General features: G+C 39.9%; 1 protein-coding gene across 4 annotated transcripts in view; it reads left to right on the top strand.

Moving 5' to 3' along the window:
• ARHGAP5 (Rho GTPase activating protein 5) overlaps positions 1–15,780 on the top strand; it is a 45,509-nt gene that overhangs the window by 11,861 nt on the left and 17,868 nt on the right. The window lies entirely within an intron of this gene.

Raw genomic sequence — 15,780 nt, 5'->3', positions numbered from 1 at the left:
CTTAAGGTAGAACTGTATTTAGATGGCTACATTTTGAAATAAGTTTAAAACTAGGATTGAGTAGCTGCTAATTATGTTTATAGAGAATTAATAAAAGAAGAAGTAGGGCTATGGGGAGAGATACTGATTACTGGAGAGGAATCATGAGAGTCAAAAATGCATGTTTTTCTTTAGTTACCAAATTGCTTGCAAATTTTGAAAGATGCAAAAAGTACAACCTTTAGAAAGGGTGTGTGCTGTTGCAGAAAAGGTTCCCCTTGGTCCTTTCAGACATTCCTTACTGTTTGGGACCCACAATATGTCCTTTCTGCAGATTTTACAGAATGGGTAGATGTGATTGGGAGAGAAGTGGTCACTCAAATATTTTAGTTCTGATATAATTTTATTTGTCTTAGTTGGCTTTTAAGTTTGCTGTTATCTTTTACATTTGTTTTTTTATTATTTTCATGCCATTCAGAGTTGCACTGTCTTGAGTTGGGTGGCCATATACATGCTCCCAATAAATAAACTTTGAGTTTATGTATTACATTAAGGTATAATGTGATTGCTTTGAATGTGTTTAGCATGTTGCACCACATAGTTGTGGCTTATTCAATAAATCATGGCTAAATAAGCAATAAAGAGCTGGTTTAGTACAGTAGTTGAAGATAACTTGGCTAGAAACTAGGATACTGTGTGAATTCCAATGCTGTGTTAGGCCTAAAGCCATCTGGATGGTTATTGATATGTCACATTCTTAGTCCTAGGAAGAAAGCAGTGGCCAATCACTTCTGAAAAATATTGCCAAGAAAACTGCATGGATTTATCCATGGATTTATCCATGTAGTCATCAGGAATCACTATTGACCTTGAAAACATTAGTAACAACAACCAACATTTTAACATCTCATTCCTCAGTACAAATTTTTGTGCAATATTAAGTAAATCCATATTCTTATTGCAAGTCAATATTTATTGATGCATATTAGTGCTATACCACTTCAACCATAGATTTTAAGAAGTTTTAGCTAGATGTAAAATAAATTTTGGATTAAAATGATTAAATTCTTGAGAAGAATGTTGAGAATCAAACGTACAGGTAATCCTCACTTACTGACTACAATTCAGACCAGCATCTCCATCACTAAATACTGTTGTCATTAAGCAGAAAATCATCTGAATGTGATGGGCTACAACTACACTTGTCACTTGATTGTTAAACTAGTCATTTGTTAAACTAGTCATTTGCTTAGCTAAGCTAGTCATTAGTAAACTAGTCATTTGCTTAGCTAAGCAAAACATCATGTGACTGTGATGATTTTACATCTGTGTTCTCCATTATAACTCTGCTTGTTGCAAGCCAATTGAGAAAAACACACAAATGATTATCATATAATTGTGGAACATAGCAGCAGTAATAAATGTGAAGATTGATCACAAAGCTGTTTTTTAACACGGTTGTAACTTTGAACAGTTATTAAATGAACCAGTCAGTAAGCATGGATTATCTGTAGTTTGAGATTTAAAAAGTACCAGGGGATAGAATCAGATATGCAAACTGGATGACAGATTAGTATATTTTTTTAAAAAAAACTAAAAAATACTGTGTTTCCCTAAAAACAAGATCTTGTCTTATATTTTTTTTGCCACCAAAAAGGCACCAGGTCTTATTGGGGGGGGGGGGGAGTCATCCACTGACTAACCTCACTTGTGTTCATTGCCCCAGGCCTCTTTTTTGCTATCAGAGGCCTTCAGGAACTTCTTCGTCTGGCAAGGCCAGCAGGGCTTTCCCGAAGGCCTCTGTAGCTCATAACAGAGCTCCAGATCGATCTGGAGCTCGATTATTGACTACAGAGGCCTTTAGGAAAGGCCTCTTCAGCCGATAAGAGAGCTCCGGATTGATCTGGAGCTCGGTTATCGGCTACAGAGGCCTTCAGGAAAGCCTTGCCGGCTGCAGCAAAAGAACTGGGCTGAGGTGTGCAATGCCTGGCTGCAACTATCCTTAGGTAAGTAGTAGGGCAGCTCCACCCCCCCATCCCCAGCCTAGCTTAATTTTTACCTGTGCAACCTGGAGTGGGCAGGGGTCTTAATTAGGGCTTATTTTGGGGTAGGGCTTATTTTGGGGTAGAGCTTATATTGGGCGCACATGTAAAAATCAAGCTAGGACTTACTTTCTGAGTAGGTCGTATTTTCGGGGAAACAGTACTAACAAGAAAATATTGCTAGACTTACTGGAGTGTCTGTTCTTAAATGATCTACAAGTTTTAAGAAGCAGCTACTGATATATTTATGGGAAAATAACATGGATTTGTGAACAATGACTTTTTGGGTTATTGCAGTGCTGAATGGGTGGTGAAGACTCTGGAAATTGACTTATCAAGTAATACCTAATGAAGTTGATATCCCATTTTTCTTTTTTAAAATGTAAGCAGTGGAAGTTTTTTCTTTGAAATCCTATGCAGGTCAATAGAAATAAAATACTCAATAGATTTACCTGGTGGAGATTAGAAACAGGCTGTAAAAATTCATTGTTATATTTTGCAGCAGTATAAGAAACTCTGAGCAGGAATATGGTCTTAGTTATTTGACAGCATTCCCCATGACCAAGAAAGGTTTTGCTTTTAATATTTGAGATTATCACAAAATATGGGTGTTAAACATTTTGAAATAAAAAATGCAAGGAAAATAGAATAGAAAGTTGTTATAATAAAATCTTAAGAGATTCTACATTAAGGCTTTATTTTTTTTCCTTTAAAGGTAGCCTCAAATTTAAGATGACTCCGCTTCTAAAAAGAGAATATTAAGCAGAAAAAATGCTAACTTCTTCTGTTATTGTCAGATGACTCGCCAATTAAATATTAATTTAAGAAAAATAAATTTTCACTCTTCAGCTTAAAATAACAGTTTATAAAATAATAAAAAATAAGGCAGACTTTAGGTTTACAATCAAAAAGTCATGATACAGAAGATGAAGGGAATAGGACATTATAAAATATTTTTTTAATGGTTTGTGGTGATAGAAATAAACTGCTTGGAGGGACGGGTAATGTCTTAATTTTGCTTGCAACATATTACCTTGATGTTTTTCTCTGTTTTTAAAATGTTCTTGAACAAGCTTTCTCCTTATAATTTGATTTAGTCATGTAAAAACATAGCAAGAAAGGAGATTTTGTATGATTATCTTAAGAAATGCTTGTACTTTATAGATATTCATTATGAATGTTAAAATTCCTGTTTTAAAAATTCACATTGAAAAGTTTTGCTAATATCTGATTTATTTCAATTTTATTCAGTTTATTACAGTTTTAAATAACAGTTTGGGAAAATGTGGTTCAGTATGATACACAGACTTCCAGTTGTCTGCCAACTTTATTTCACATAATGTCTCAAGAAAACATTCTTGAAAAGTAAAATGACATTTGACAGTTGAAAACCCAATTTTTGTATTTGTGGTTGCCATCACATTCCCCTGCCCCAATTCAAAAGGAAGGAAGAAACTGAGCCCTTTGTTACCATGGATGGCTTGGCATGACCCCCATTGCTAAGGGTGACAAATAAAGGAAGAGGAAATGAGAAGACTGGCAGAATAATATAATAGTGAACTTTGAGGCAGTCCAAACGAGAAAGAAAATGTGTGTATATATGTTTTAAAAATGTATAGATGTGTTATTAAAAATAGAATGAGATTAGACTGTTTTTTCCTGAAACACAAACAGCTGACCTGAAGGGATTTTGTACACTATGAATGCGGGTCTATAGATTCTGGGATGTGGGAGGTACAGATCAATCATATTACTACTGTATATCAGAATTGTGGGTGTAGAGAAAAACTTTGTGTTAGACAGTTGAGATTCTATTTTTGACTTGGATCCAAATAATTGAATAAGTGACTTCCCCTTAATTTTTACTAGTTTGCCTTTCTGTTATATGAATGTGTACCCAAATGACTGTTATTTTGAGATGATAAATATGACATATATTCAGAATTCTAAATATGTCACAAAGATTGGAAGTTCCTGAAGCTAAATTCCTATTGCAATTGTTCCAAAGCAAGATTGTTGCCAAACATTCTGAATTATATTGACTAATCTTCTCATAGTCTAATTGTGCCACAGTCTGCAAGCAAATGGGCAAGCTGTACCTTGCTAAAGACTAAGGAATCTATTTTAATAAAAACACTCCATGCTGTTTACACTCTTCCATGGTCACAAAGCCAATCTGTCATGCAGTAAACAATTTCTATCTCTCTTCGCTACAAATAAGACAATTAGTCTCTGAACTATGAACACAACATATTTCCTATATTTGAAACTGAAATTAAATGATAACTGTTCTCTGGTAATTCATTTAAAAATTAAAAAAACTTTATATACCAACACATGCCAATGTATTATTTAGTAATTATTTGTGCAACATTTTAAAGAACATACACATCTGCAATGTAAACCTTCATATTTAAAATTGAAAATGTAAAAATTCAACAATATCTTTACAAAACCAGTAAGATAAAAATATATGAAGTTACCATAAAATACTAGAATAAAAATAAAATGCTGGCTCAATGTATTTGATAAAGATAATATGGTATGCAGCTTTTATTTAACCAGAATTTCTTTTATCAGTTAATAGGATTAAATGGAATTGTGTTCACATTGGAAATCATAGGCTTGCAGGATTATGGGTAATCCTAAAGGATCTACAAATTTTTACTATTTTACTACTGCCAAAAAGAAAGCACAATGATGATTTACTACTGCCAAAAAAAAGGACAACTTTTAATTAATAAATTTGACTCAATATATTTTACTAGCTATACCGTATTTTTCGGAGTATAAGACGCACCGGACTATAAGATGCACCTACATTTTTTGGTGAGGAAAACAAGAAAAATCTGCCTTTGCCTCCCAGCAATTTTGCCTCGTTGCAACAAACAGCAAATAGCCTGCTTTACTTTCATTTTTGTTTTCAGCATAGCTTGATTAACACAAGAAAAAAAAATCTGCTCCAGCAATTTACCTCCTTGCAGCAACCAGCAGAGGCCCTAGCAAAACAGCTGAGAGTCGGGAGGCCGATCCAATCAACTCGTGTTAATTAGGCTGTGCTGAAGTTGAAACGAGCTATTTCTTCTTGCTGCTTGCTGCAAGGAGGTAACTGCTGAGAGGCAGAGGCCAAAGGGTGGGTGCCAGTGGGTGGGCGGGGCTACATTCGGTGTATAAGGCGCACCTAAATTTTCACCCCCTTTTAGGGGGTATTTCACCCCCGTATTTACTCTGAAAAATACAGTAAATAAAATATATTATATAGCTAAATAAGCATTGAGCACATTAAAGTACTTTGTAAACTTTTTCTTTTTTTCATGTAATTGCCTGTATACTTATAAAGAAGTATGATTTAGGAATCAAAGCTATTTTGTGTTTATGACATTGGAAGTAGCTGTATACAGCAAAAAGGTTTTATAATACATATTAGTTCTTGTTTTTTTTTTTTTTTTTTTACTAAGGTAGATAAGTGACAACTTTTAAACTATTTAGCCTTCAGTGTCAAACTCTGCTTTGTGTCACATTTTTGTTGTTCAGTCGGTAAGTTCTGTCTGATAGTTCGCAACTTCATGGACCATAGCCTGCTAGGCTCTCCCTGTCCTCCCCTATCTCCCAGAGTTTGTCCAAATTCATATTCATTGCGTCGATGACACTAACCATCTCATCCTCTGACATTTTCTTTTGTCGTCAGTCTTTCTCAACATCAGGGTCTTTTACAGACAGTCCTTTCTTTTCCTGACTCGCTGCTCAGACATTCCTACGTCTGGGTTATCCTCACTCTAATTCGTTCGACTGAGTGCCAATCATTTCCCTCTGAAGCTGGTCACGCCCACCTCCTCGACTCTCCCAGCAGTCTTTTTCACTCAGTCGATGGTGTCAGACTCGAGTGCCTTTACTGCGGTATTTAAATACAATTTCCTTTCTAGAATCACTGGGGTTTTTTTGGATTGTGGGGGCTGCGCAACGTGGGATTTCCCTCAGCGACATTTCTGCTCATTTGTCGGCGTTTCTGGGGCTCCTGACGCCGCTCGCACTTTCTCCTTAATTACCGGAGTTTTGGGAGGTCGCTTCAGCGTCTCCTGTTGCTCAGCCGCGGGTGTGGCTTGCTGGGACCAGCATTATTGTCTCACCCTCGCAGCCTTCACCGAAGCGATCAGCGGCTTAAGAGTTCCTGCCAGCTGGCATACTCGCTTGTAAAGGAGGACGCTTCGCGGCGGTTGATTTATCCTGCCATTTTGCTTCGTTGTCGGGCTGTTTATTTGCGATTGCCTGCTTCTGCCTAGTGGCCCTGCCTCTCAGCGCCTCGTTTCGCTGTGGCTGTGTGTGGCTTTGACCTGAGGGGATCTTCCAGCCGCCATTTTGCCGCTACTTGCCGCCCGCCATTTTCTGCACAATTTGGCGTGGTTTGTGATTTATGTCCTGAGCTTTGGTTCTCAGGGGCGTAGGCGAAGCTACAGGCTTTGGACGCTGTCCATTATTGCCCTGCCTCCCATCGCAGCTCTGGTCATCGCTGTTTGCCTACGAAAAAGGAAAGTACCTTTTATTTATTTACTGTTGGGGCCCTGGTCTGAGAGAAGTTTCGTGATTCTTCTACCCAAAAAAAAAAAAATGAATTAATAATCACATACTACTTTATTGCTATTAATATTGGCCCTCTTAGTTCCTAATATTACTTGCAATGGCAGATGTTGAGCTGTCCTCTGACCTGGAGCAGGCTCCTTCCCCCCCTCCAGCTCCGTCCCAAAACTGTCCAAGGGGAAAAAGTCCAAGGTTTCTAGGGCCACTAAGACAGTACCGGTGCTAGACAAAGAGGCCCAGAGGAGGCACAATGCCTTAGAATGGCAATTCTCCAAAGCACAACATCAGGCACAGCTGGGTCTCTGTCCTGCGGAACCTGAGGTGGCTGCTGACCACCAATTACAGCTCACTTCAGCATCCTCTCAAGATGTTGACCAGAGCTCTTGCCCCCAGTGTGATATGGCGTCTGTATCTCGAGATCAAGTCCTGACCACTGTTCACTCTGACCATGTTGCTCCCAGGCCTAGGTCTTCTGGAGTCGCTAGTCATGTCTCGCAGTTGTCCCGTCCTGCACCTGAGGCCACTTTCACACCTACTGCTGCCGGGCTCCATGCAGATGAAGGCCATAACTCTAGTCAGTTTCTGGATTTTAACTCCTTAGTATCACAGGCTATTACACACATTTTTCAGGCTGGTTTACAACAGACTGGTTATGTGCTGCCACCAGAGTGCAACATGGGGGTTTCTTGTCAGATGCAGTCTACCACAATGCACCCTTCCTCTTCCTCCTATGGACATGTGGCTGAGCCGGTCCGGGAGGAGGAATATCTAGAGGACTTTGAACTCTCGGAGATGAGGAAACGGTTCCGGACAAACCAGCCTTTCCAGGTTTGTTTAAAACTTCGTTATTCAAATCGCTCTTACATAAAGCTAAAGTAACTACAAATATGGGCAAAGGGCTTGACCAACTTTCTGCTTCCCAGGCTCAGCCTGATCCCAATAGCAATTTATTTCTCTTGCCTAAACCTGACTATGATTTTGTTCCTTGCCCAGACCTTTTTTCACAGGTCATCCAGAAGCCGTGGGAGCATCCTGCTTCTCTCTGTGGCCCAAATTCCTTTGACAGAAATCCTGTATTGCTCGGCACCGGAGCTTGATGCTTTGCTTCAGCTACCAACTGTAGACGAACCTGTGGCTAGCCTTACGTCGTCCTCTGTTCTCGTTGGAGAGGTTGGTGATGGTCTCAAATTTGAGGACAAAAGAGCTGAGATGGCCTTCCGTAAAACCCACCAGGCGGCTGCCTGGGCCATTCGAGCAGCAACTTCTGCCTCGTTTTTCAATAGAGCGTCGCTGGTCTGGCTGCGCCAGTTACGAGACAGGTTACCTCCAGAAGACGCACGCCTCCAGTAGGACGTGGCTAAGATAATTGCGTCAGCAGAATATTTGGCGGACATTTCTCTGGACGCGGCTAAGTTTGCCTCACATGCTTTGGTGTCCATGGTTTCGTCTCGTCGGCTTCTCTGTCTCCGGAATTGGAGGGCCGACATGAAGTCAAAAATGGAGGCTTACTCCAGCACCCTATAAGGGTTCTTCCCTTTTCAGGGCATCTTTAGACTTTGTGTTAGTTGAAAATAGGGACAAGAAAAAGGTTTTGCCGTCCGCGTATAGACGGCCGGATCGGCGGTATTCCCCTTGCCCACGGCAGCCATTTTGTCATAACCAAGGAACCAGTGGTTCCTCATATCAATGTTCCGCACCGTTCTCCTACCAACCTGCTTCCAACTGGGCTTCCTTTTGGGACCGTGGCAGACGTCAATCAAGTTTCAGACGTCTGTTTTGGGCTTCTTCCGCCCGTTACTCCCGTAGAGGTAAGTGACTCGCCGCCTCGGATTCCCATTGGAGGCAAACTACAGTCTTTCTACCACCAGTGGGAAACTACCACATCGGATGCATGGATTCTTCGCACTGTCACCAGCGGCCTCACCTTGGAGTTCACCTCCACTGCTCCGAACCGTTATCTTCAATGCCCCTGGCCCACTCAACCGGCCAAGCGGCAGCTCTTGGCCCTCGAAATCCAACATCTTTTGCAGATAGAGGCCATAGAACCGGTCCCGGAAGATTAGGTATGGACCGGGTTTTATTCAACATTATTTCTCGTTCCAAAGAGTTCCGGGAGTTGGAGAGGAATTCTGAACTTGAAGCAACTAAACCTGCATGTCTTGTATTGCCGCTTCAAGATGCATTCCCTCAAATCTCTCCTGAGATGCATCCGCCAAGGGGATTTCATGCAATCGATCAATTTAAAGGAAGCGTATGTACATGTGCCCATACATCCGGCACACAGAAAGTTTCTGAGGTTTGCCTTCGCCAACAGCCACTTTCAATACAAAGCGATGCCCTTTGGGCTCTCGTCAGCGCCGCGAACTTTCACAAAGATCTTAGCGGCATTGGCAGCATCGCTCAGAGAACTGCCTGTTCGTCTGGTATGCTACCTGGACGATATTTTGATTCTATCGTCTTCGGCTGTTCAGGCGGACAAGGACAGACAACTTGTGATTAATGCTCTGCAGAGCCACGACTTCACTCTGAATCTCGCCAAGAGTCATCTATGCGCCACGACACAAATCTTACATCTGGGAGCGATAATAGATTCTGCTCAGGGACTGGTTTACTTGTCTCCCGACCGTCAGTCCAGCATTCAAGACCTGGTGACTCAGGTGTTGACGCACAAGAAATTGCCCTTGCTTCTGCTCTCCCAACTTCTTGGCAAGCTCATATCGTGCATAGCAATAGTTCCGTGGGCGCGCTGCCACTTACGTCAACTACAGTGGTTCCTCCTCCCCTTTCAAAAACAAGGCCGGGGGGAGTCTCTCTTTAAGGTTACTGTGCCAGCTCGAGTGCGTCTTTCTCTCCGTTGGTGGGTCTCACCAGCTCTGCATCAGGGCTCTCTTTCTGGAACCAGAAAGGGTCATCTTAACCACGGATGCCAGTCTTCACGGCTGGGGTGCCCATCTACAATCTCAACTTGCACAGGGCACCTGGTCTCCCTCAGAAAAACTTCACAGCATCAACTGGTTGGAGTTTCGCGCAGTAGAACTGGCGCTGGCACATTTCCACCGTCAAGTGTTACACAAACATATTCTGATATTGACCGACAACACGGCCACGAAGGCCCATGTCAACCGTCAAGGGGGCACTCGTTCCTTGTCGCTGATAGAGGAGACAGAAAGGATGTTATGGGCAGAGCGTCCTGTCCTCTCCTTGAAGGCGGAGCACATTTCAGGCGCGATCAATCGCGAAGCGGATTGGCTCAGCCGTGGTCAGTTGGACCACTCGGAATGGCGATTACATCCTTGTCTGTTTCAGGCTCTGTCTCGTCGGTTCGGGTCCCCGGTGCTGGACCTTTTCGCCACCCCCCAGAACACACAGCTGCCGAGGTTTTTCTCCCGTTTTCCAACACCGGGTGCAGAGGGTCACAACGCTCTTCGATCTCCGTGGCCTTGAGGGCTCCTCTACGCTTTCCCCCCGCTCCCGATCATTCCCAACGTGATTCAGAAGATGATCATGGAACGAGCAGATCTCCTTCTGGTAGCCCCTCATTGGCCTCGTCGGGCGTGGTTCGCCGATCTGGTGTCACTGTCCGTCGAGCCGCCATGGCACATTCCACCCGACCAGATTTCCCTGACTCAAGGCGCTGTGGAACATCCAGAACCAGAATGGCTCCAGTTGACCGTCTGGCGCTTGAAAGGATACGATTGACTTAAGGTCACCTGTCAAGTGAAGTAATATCTACCATTCAAGCAGCCAGATGGCCATCAACTGTACACATCTACAATGCGTCTTGGAATGCTTTTGCCAGGTGGTATGCTACAAATCACGTTGATCCGACTACTGCCGCTGTCCCAGATGTCCTTCAATTTCTTCAATCTGGCTTCACCAAAGGTTGGCTCCTGCAACGCTCAGAAGGCAGGTGGCTGCCTTGGCCACAGTCCTCGTTGGAGACAATCAACAATCCTTATCCTTTCTTCAGGGTGCGACAAACTTATTCTCTCCAGCAATACACCGGTATCCCACATGGGATCTTACACTCGTACTGCAAGCATTGACATCATCTCCATTTGAACCTTTCCGTTCTGTCAGTCTGCGTTACCTCACCTTGAAAATGGCTTTGTTGGCGATAACATCGGTCCGTCAAGTCTCTGAAATTGCGTCCCTTTCTATTAGTAGTGGCCTTTGTGTGTTTTATCAGGACCGTGTGGTTCTCCGATTGGACCCGGCATTTATTCCCAAAATTAACTCTCATTTCCATCGTGCACAGGACATTGTACTGCCAAATTTCTGCCCGGATCCCCGTCATCCTTCTGAAAAACGTTGGCATATGTTGGATGTGTGTCGAGCCTTAAAACGATATATTAGTCGAACTGCCTCCTTTAGGAAGACTGAGGCGTTGTTGTTGTCCTTCCTTCCTTCCTTCCTCTCTGGGACAGAAGGTCTCTTCCGCTACTGTGGGCAGATGGCTTAAAACCTGTATTTCTAAAGCGTACGAATTGCGGGGTGGTCCAACTCCGGGACGGATATTGCCCCATTCCACATGCAGTGCCGCTACATCGGCTGCCTGGGCTACTCTGGCCTCCATAGATGACATTTGTCGAGCGGCCACTTGGTCCTCGCTTTCCTCTTTTGTTAAGCATTACCGTTTGGATGTTTATGTTTCTGCTGATGCCGCTTTCGGCAGACGTGTTTTACAATCTGTAATATCTTCCCATGGCCAGGAAGGGGCTTCGATTCCCGCCCTGGGGACTTAAGCTTGGGTATGTCCCAGACGTAGGAATGTCTGAGCAGTGAGTCATGAAAACGAATGTTGCTTACCTGAACGTCCCTTTTATGCTCACTGCGAAGACATTCTGTCCCGCCCGTGATCTTGCCTTGTCCTGGCCTTGGGTGGGGTTTTTTTCTTCTTGTTTCCCTCTGCAGCTGATGCCGTCGGATGATTCGATCTTTTGGTGTCTACTCTCGTCTGTTGTGGAATCGCCTTCGTAAAAAAGACTGCTGGGAGAGCCGAGGAGGTGGGCGTGACCAGCTTCAGAGGGAAATGATTGGCGCTCAGTCGAACGAATTAGAGTGAGGATAACCCAGACGTAGGAATGTCTTCGCAGCGAGCATAAAAGGGACGTTCAGGTAAGCATCGTCCGTTCTCATGTGGTGGCCAGAGTATTTGAGCTTTAGCTTCAGTATCTGTCCTTCCAAAGAACAGTCAGGGTTGATTTCCTTTAGGATTGACTGATTTGCTCTCCTTGCAGTCCAGAGGACTCTCAAGTGTCTTTTCCAGCACCACAGTTCAAAAGCATTAATTCTTCATTACTCAGTCTTCCTTATGGTCCAACTCTCACAGCCATACATTACTACTGGGAAAAACCACAGCTTTGACTTTGCAGACCTTTGTTGACAAGGTGATGACTCTTTTTAATATGCTGTCTAGGTTTGCCCTTGTTTACCTCCCAATATATTCTGCAGGTAATCTTATTTCTGGCTTGTCATTCATCCAGCCCAGCATGTAACATAATGTACGCTGCATATAAGTTAAATAAGCAGGCTTAAAATATACAACCCTGTAGTACTCCTTTCTGTATTTTGAATCAATCAGTTGTTCAAATTCTGAATGTTACTTCTTGATCCTCATACAGGTTTCTCAGGAGACAGGTAAGATGGTGTGGTACTCCCATCTCTTTAAGAACTTGCCACAGTTTGTTGTGATTACACAACCAAAGGCTTTAGCATAGTCAGTGAAGCAGAAGTAAATGTTTTTCTGGAACTCTCTTGCATGTTCCATAATCCAGCAAATTTTGGCAATTTGATGTCAAGTTTCCCTGCCTCTTTGAAACTCTGCTTGTACTTCTAGTAATTCTCGGTTCATATATTGATGAAGCCTAGCTTGTAGGATTTTAAGCATGACCTTGTTAGCATGTGAATAAGCACTATTGTATTGTAGTTTGAACATTCTTTGGCATTATGTCACATAGCTAATAACATATATACAAACTTGAAAAGTTTGAAGCTCCATATTTTACAGGTAGTCCTTGACTTATGATCATTCGTTTAATTATGGTTTGAACTTACAGCCTCAGAAAAAGTGACCAACTACCTGTCCCTGAAATTATAAATGTTGCACCCCCTTGTCATCTGATTGCAGTTTGGCTGGTTGAGAACCAACTTGCATATACAGCAGTTGCAATAACTTGCAGTTGCCTGCTTCATGGTTTGCGACCTTCCCAGCTGGCTTCCAACAAGCAAAATTAATTGGAAAAGCTGGATTCACTTAACCATGTGATTCACTTAATGATCATATGATTTGTTTAATGATCTTGGTGATTTGCTTAATGACTGAAGTAACAATGGTTGTGAAATTGGATCTGGTTATGTGAGGAATGCTTAACAATCACATCAATTGACAAACAAAATTCCAGTCTCAATTGTGGTTGAAGGCCAAAACTACCTGTAGTTTCAAACATCTTTTTCCCCAATAATTTTTATTAAGAATTATATTGAACAGATAAAATTAGTACAATAACATAATACAAAATATTAAATTATATTTAAAAGTTCATAAAATCCTCCCAAAAGCAAAAAAAGTAAGAAACTTTTATTTCATTCCCAACAAGTATAATCAATTTATATCAACTTATAATAAACATTAACAACTTATCTGTCACTTAAAATACAACTAAATACATCTTCATTCCATACCTCACCCCATTTTCTATGAACCTCTCTCTAAATCTTCAGCTCTCCTTATTAATCAGCAATGATCCAATAAAAATTAACATAAATGCTTAACAACATAAGTATATAATCTCTCTTTCCATTTAATCTAAACCTATTGGGCATGAAAGATCAGGTCTACATGTGAAAATCCAGTTAAATTGATTTATTGCTATTCATGCCTTTAAGCACAGGAATATTCTCAACTAATGGTTAGCATCATCTAAAAATTAGATAAGGGACAGTGTAATTCAAAGGGCGGTGGGGGTGGACTTAGTCCACTTGTGCCTATGTAGAGATTCTAGGCTGATCACTTTTTAAAACTTGTCCCCAGCTTCTGCCACTCCTTACCCCACAAAATCTCCCTCATCACTCTGTTCAGTAATCAAAATCTAATCCCAATTAACAATAACAAAATTACAAAAATTAAAAACTGTTAAACATTACTAGAAATAGTGACCTCTTATTTACATATCAAACATAATAACCTAGATATTGCAAACTCATTCATTATACCCAGTTGAACCTTAGAAAAAAAAAACCTTATCCAAGATAATCATAAAGCATCATCAGAATTTAGCAACTCATTATTTAAGCATAATCAAACAAATCAATTTTGTATTTTTCTATTTTTTTCCTTCTTCCTCCCAGCCATTTTTAAGTCCCATAAAGTTCTAGCTCTATTTTTTTCTACTACCTTTGTCTCTTATCTTGGAATTCTTTTCTTTATCCAAGTCCACTTGTAAATTTAGTGTAGTATTACATTCTAATTTAAAAGGGTAATCTATATCACTCTTTTGATGCATCATTGGAATACCTTTTTACATTTTTACATGATCATCCAATCTCTTTCTTTTAAGTTATAATTTTTAAGTCCACATAAAGTCTGTTTCGCTTACGATCAAAAGGATTTGTTCTTCAATAACACCCTTTAGTTCCAGTATAATGTTAAATAGCTTGATCACCTCTTGGATCCACAAATTAAATGCTTCATTTAAAGTAGTCATCTGGAGACCTAATGATCAACCTTCAAAGTCTTGTTACTAGTTTGAAATGTAAAAAATGTTTTTCCAATGCGGAAGAATCTTCTAATTAACTCAAACCCTTTTCATTAAATTAATTTCATCTAAACCGTTAGCATTTACAAAAACTTTCCAAACTTTCCAAAGTATAATGATGCTTTTGCTATATATTGCAAAAAATATCTTACAAAGATGGAAGTGTAATTTTATTTCTTTTTAAATTAATTGATCTAAATTTCCACTTTTGGCCATTGTACCTCTGTGATCCATGTAGGAGAGAACAGTTCACTATTCCTCACTGGAAGCCCCCAAACACATCTCCATAAAACTTTTTTCTGCTCATATTAAAGGACTTTGAATTTTGCTATTTTCCTCCTCCCCCCCCCCCCCGCTCCATTTTCAGAAGTTCAGTTAAAGTGTATTTGCACTTGTTGGTAAATTACTTAAAACATTCATAGATCTGAAATTTAATCTAGCTATTCTGTTTATTTCAATGAATTGATATAGTTTATAAATCTTCAGCACAGGATATTAGTATGTGACTAATTTTTTCATATGGAAAAGGAGATCAGGATATAATATATTGGCAGAAGCTAGAAAGATTTCACAATGACTTAATATTAATATTATTTGGATAATTTCATTTAATAAGCTTGTTTTTGCTAATATCTAAAACAGATTTGATTTTTTATATAGTATTTAGTTATATAGTAACTAAAATTTAAAGAAGCATGCGTACTATAGAAATGGAAATAACATTTTGATTTCTGATAATAATTATCAGAAATAATAATAATTATGACCTGTATATGAAAATATAAACTGAAATGTGTTCTTATGTAGTGTCTCAATTCTGTGATTTTTTGAAATCTGATTCTGTCTTTTGAAGGAGGATAGAAGTGAACAATAATAAAACATTGAGACAATAGTTTGTAATATTAACTGATTGCTGTAATTAATATTCTAATCCAAATACTTTATTAAATTTTAAATATATGATCCTATTTAATATTGTTTATTGTTACAGATAGGATTCATACAATCAGTGCAAAAGTTTCATATGTACACTGTTTATTATTAATTATTCTTTTTCAAGCAACAGTATCTGGCTTACTTAGGATTCAGTCTGGAACAGTGGTCCAATATATTATTATTTATTTATTGGTTAGGCTTGTCCTCATTGGTAACAATTGGAAACAAGTTCCAATGAAGTAATTTGCTAAAAATTAGATTCTTTAATCCACATTAGATATCAGGGTGGATAAAAATCTATGATTTAAAAAAAAATTAAAAAATGGATTTTTTTGTTTTAAATTGGATTTTTTATTTAAATCAGAATTTTTTTATTTAAGTCGGATTTTTTTATTTTTATCAATTTTATTTTAATAAAATGCTTTTGAAGTAAAAATATATTTAGTTTTCTATTTAAGATACATTAATAATTTAGTTTATTCAGCATGAAA

Source organism: Pantherophis guttatus, chromosome 1, assembly GCF_059756535.1.
Source record: "Pantherophis guttatus breed Tessera chromosome 1, ASM5975653v1, whole genome shotgun sequence".
Lineage (NCBI taxonomy): Eukaryota > Metazoa > Chordata > Lepidosauria > Squamata > Colubridae > Pantherophis > Pantherophis guttatus.
The sequence above is the reverse complement of the archived record's forward strand: the minus strand, read 5'-3'. Positions and strand labels throughout refer to the sequence as shown.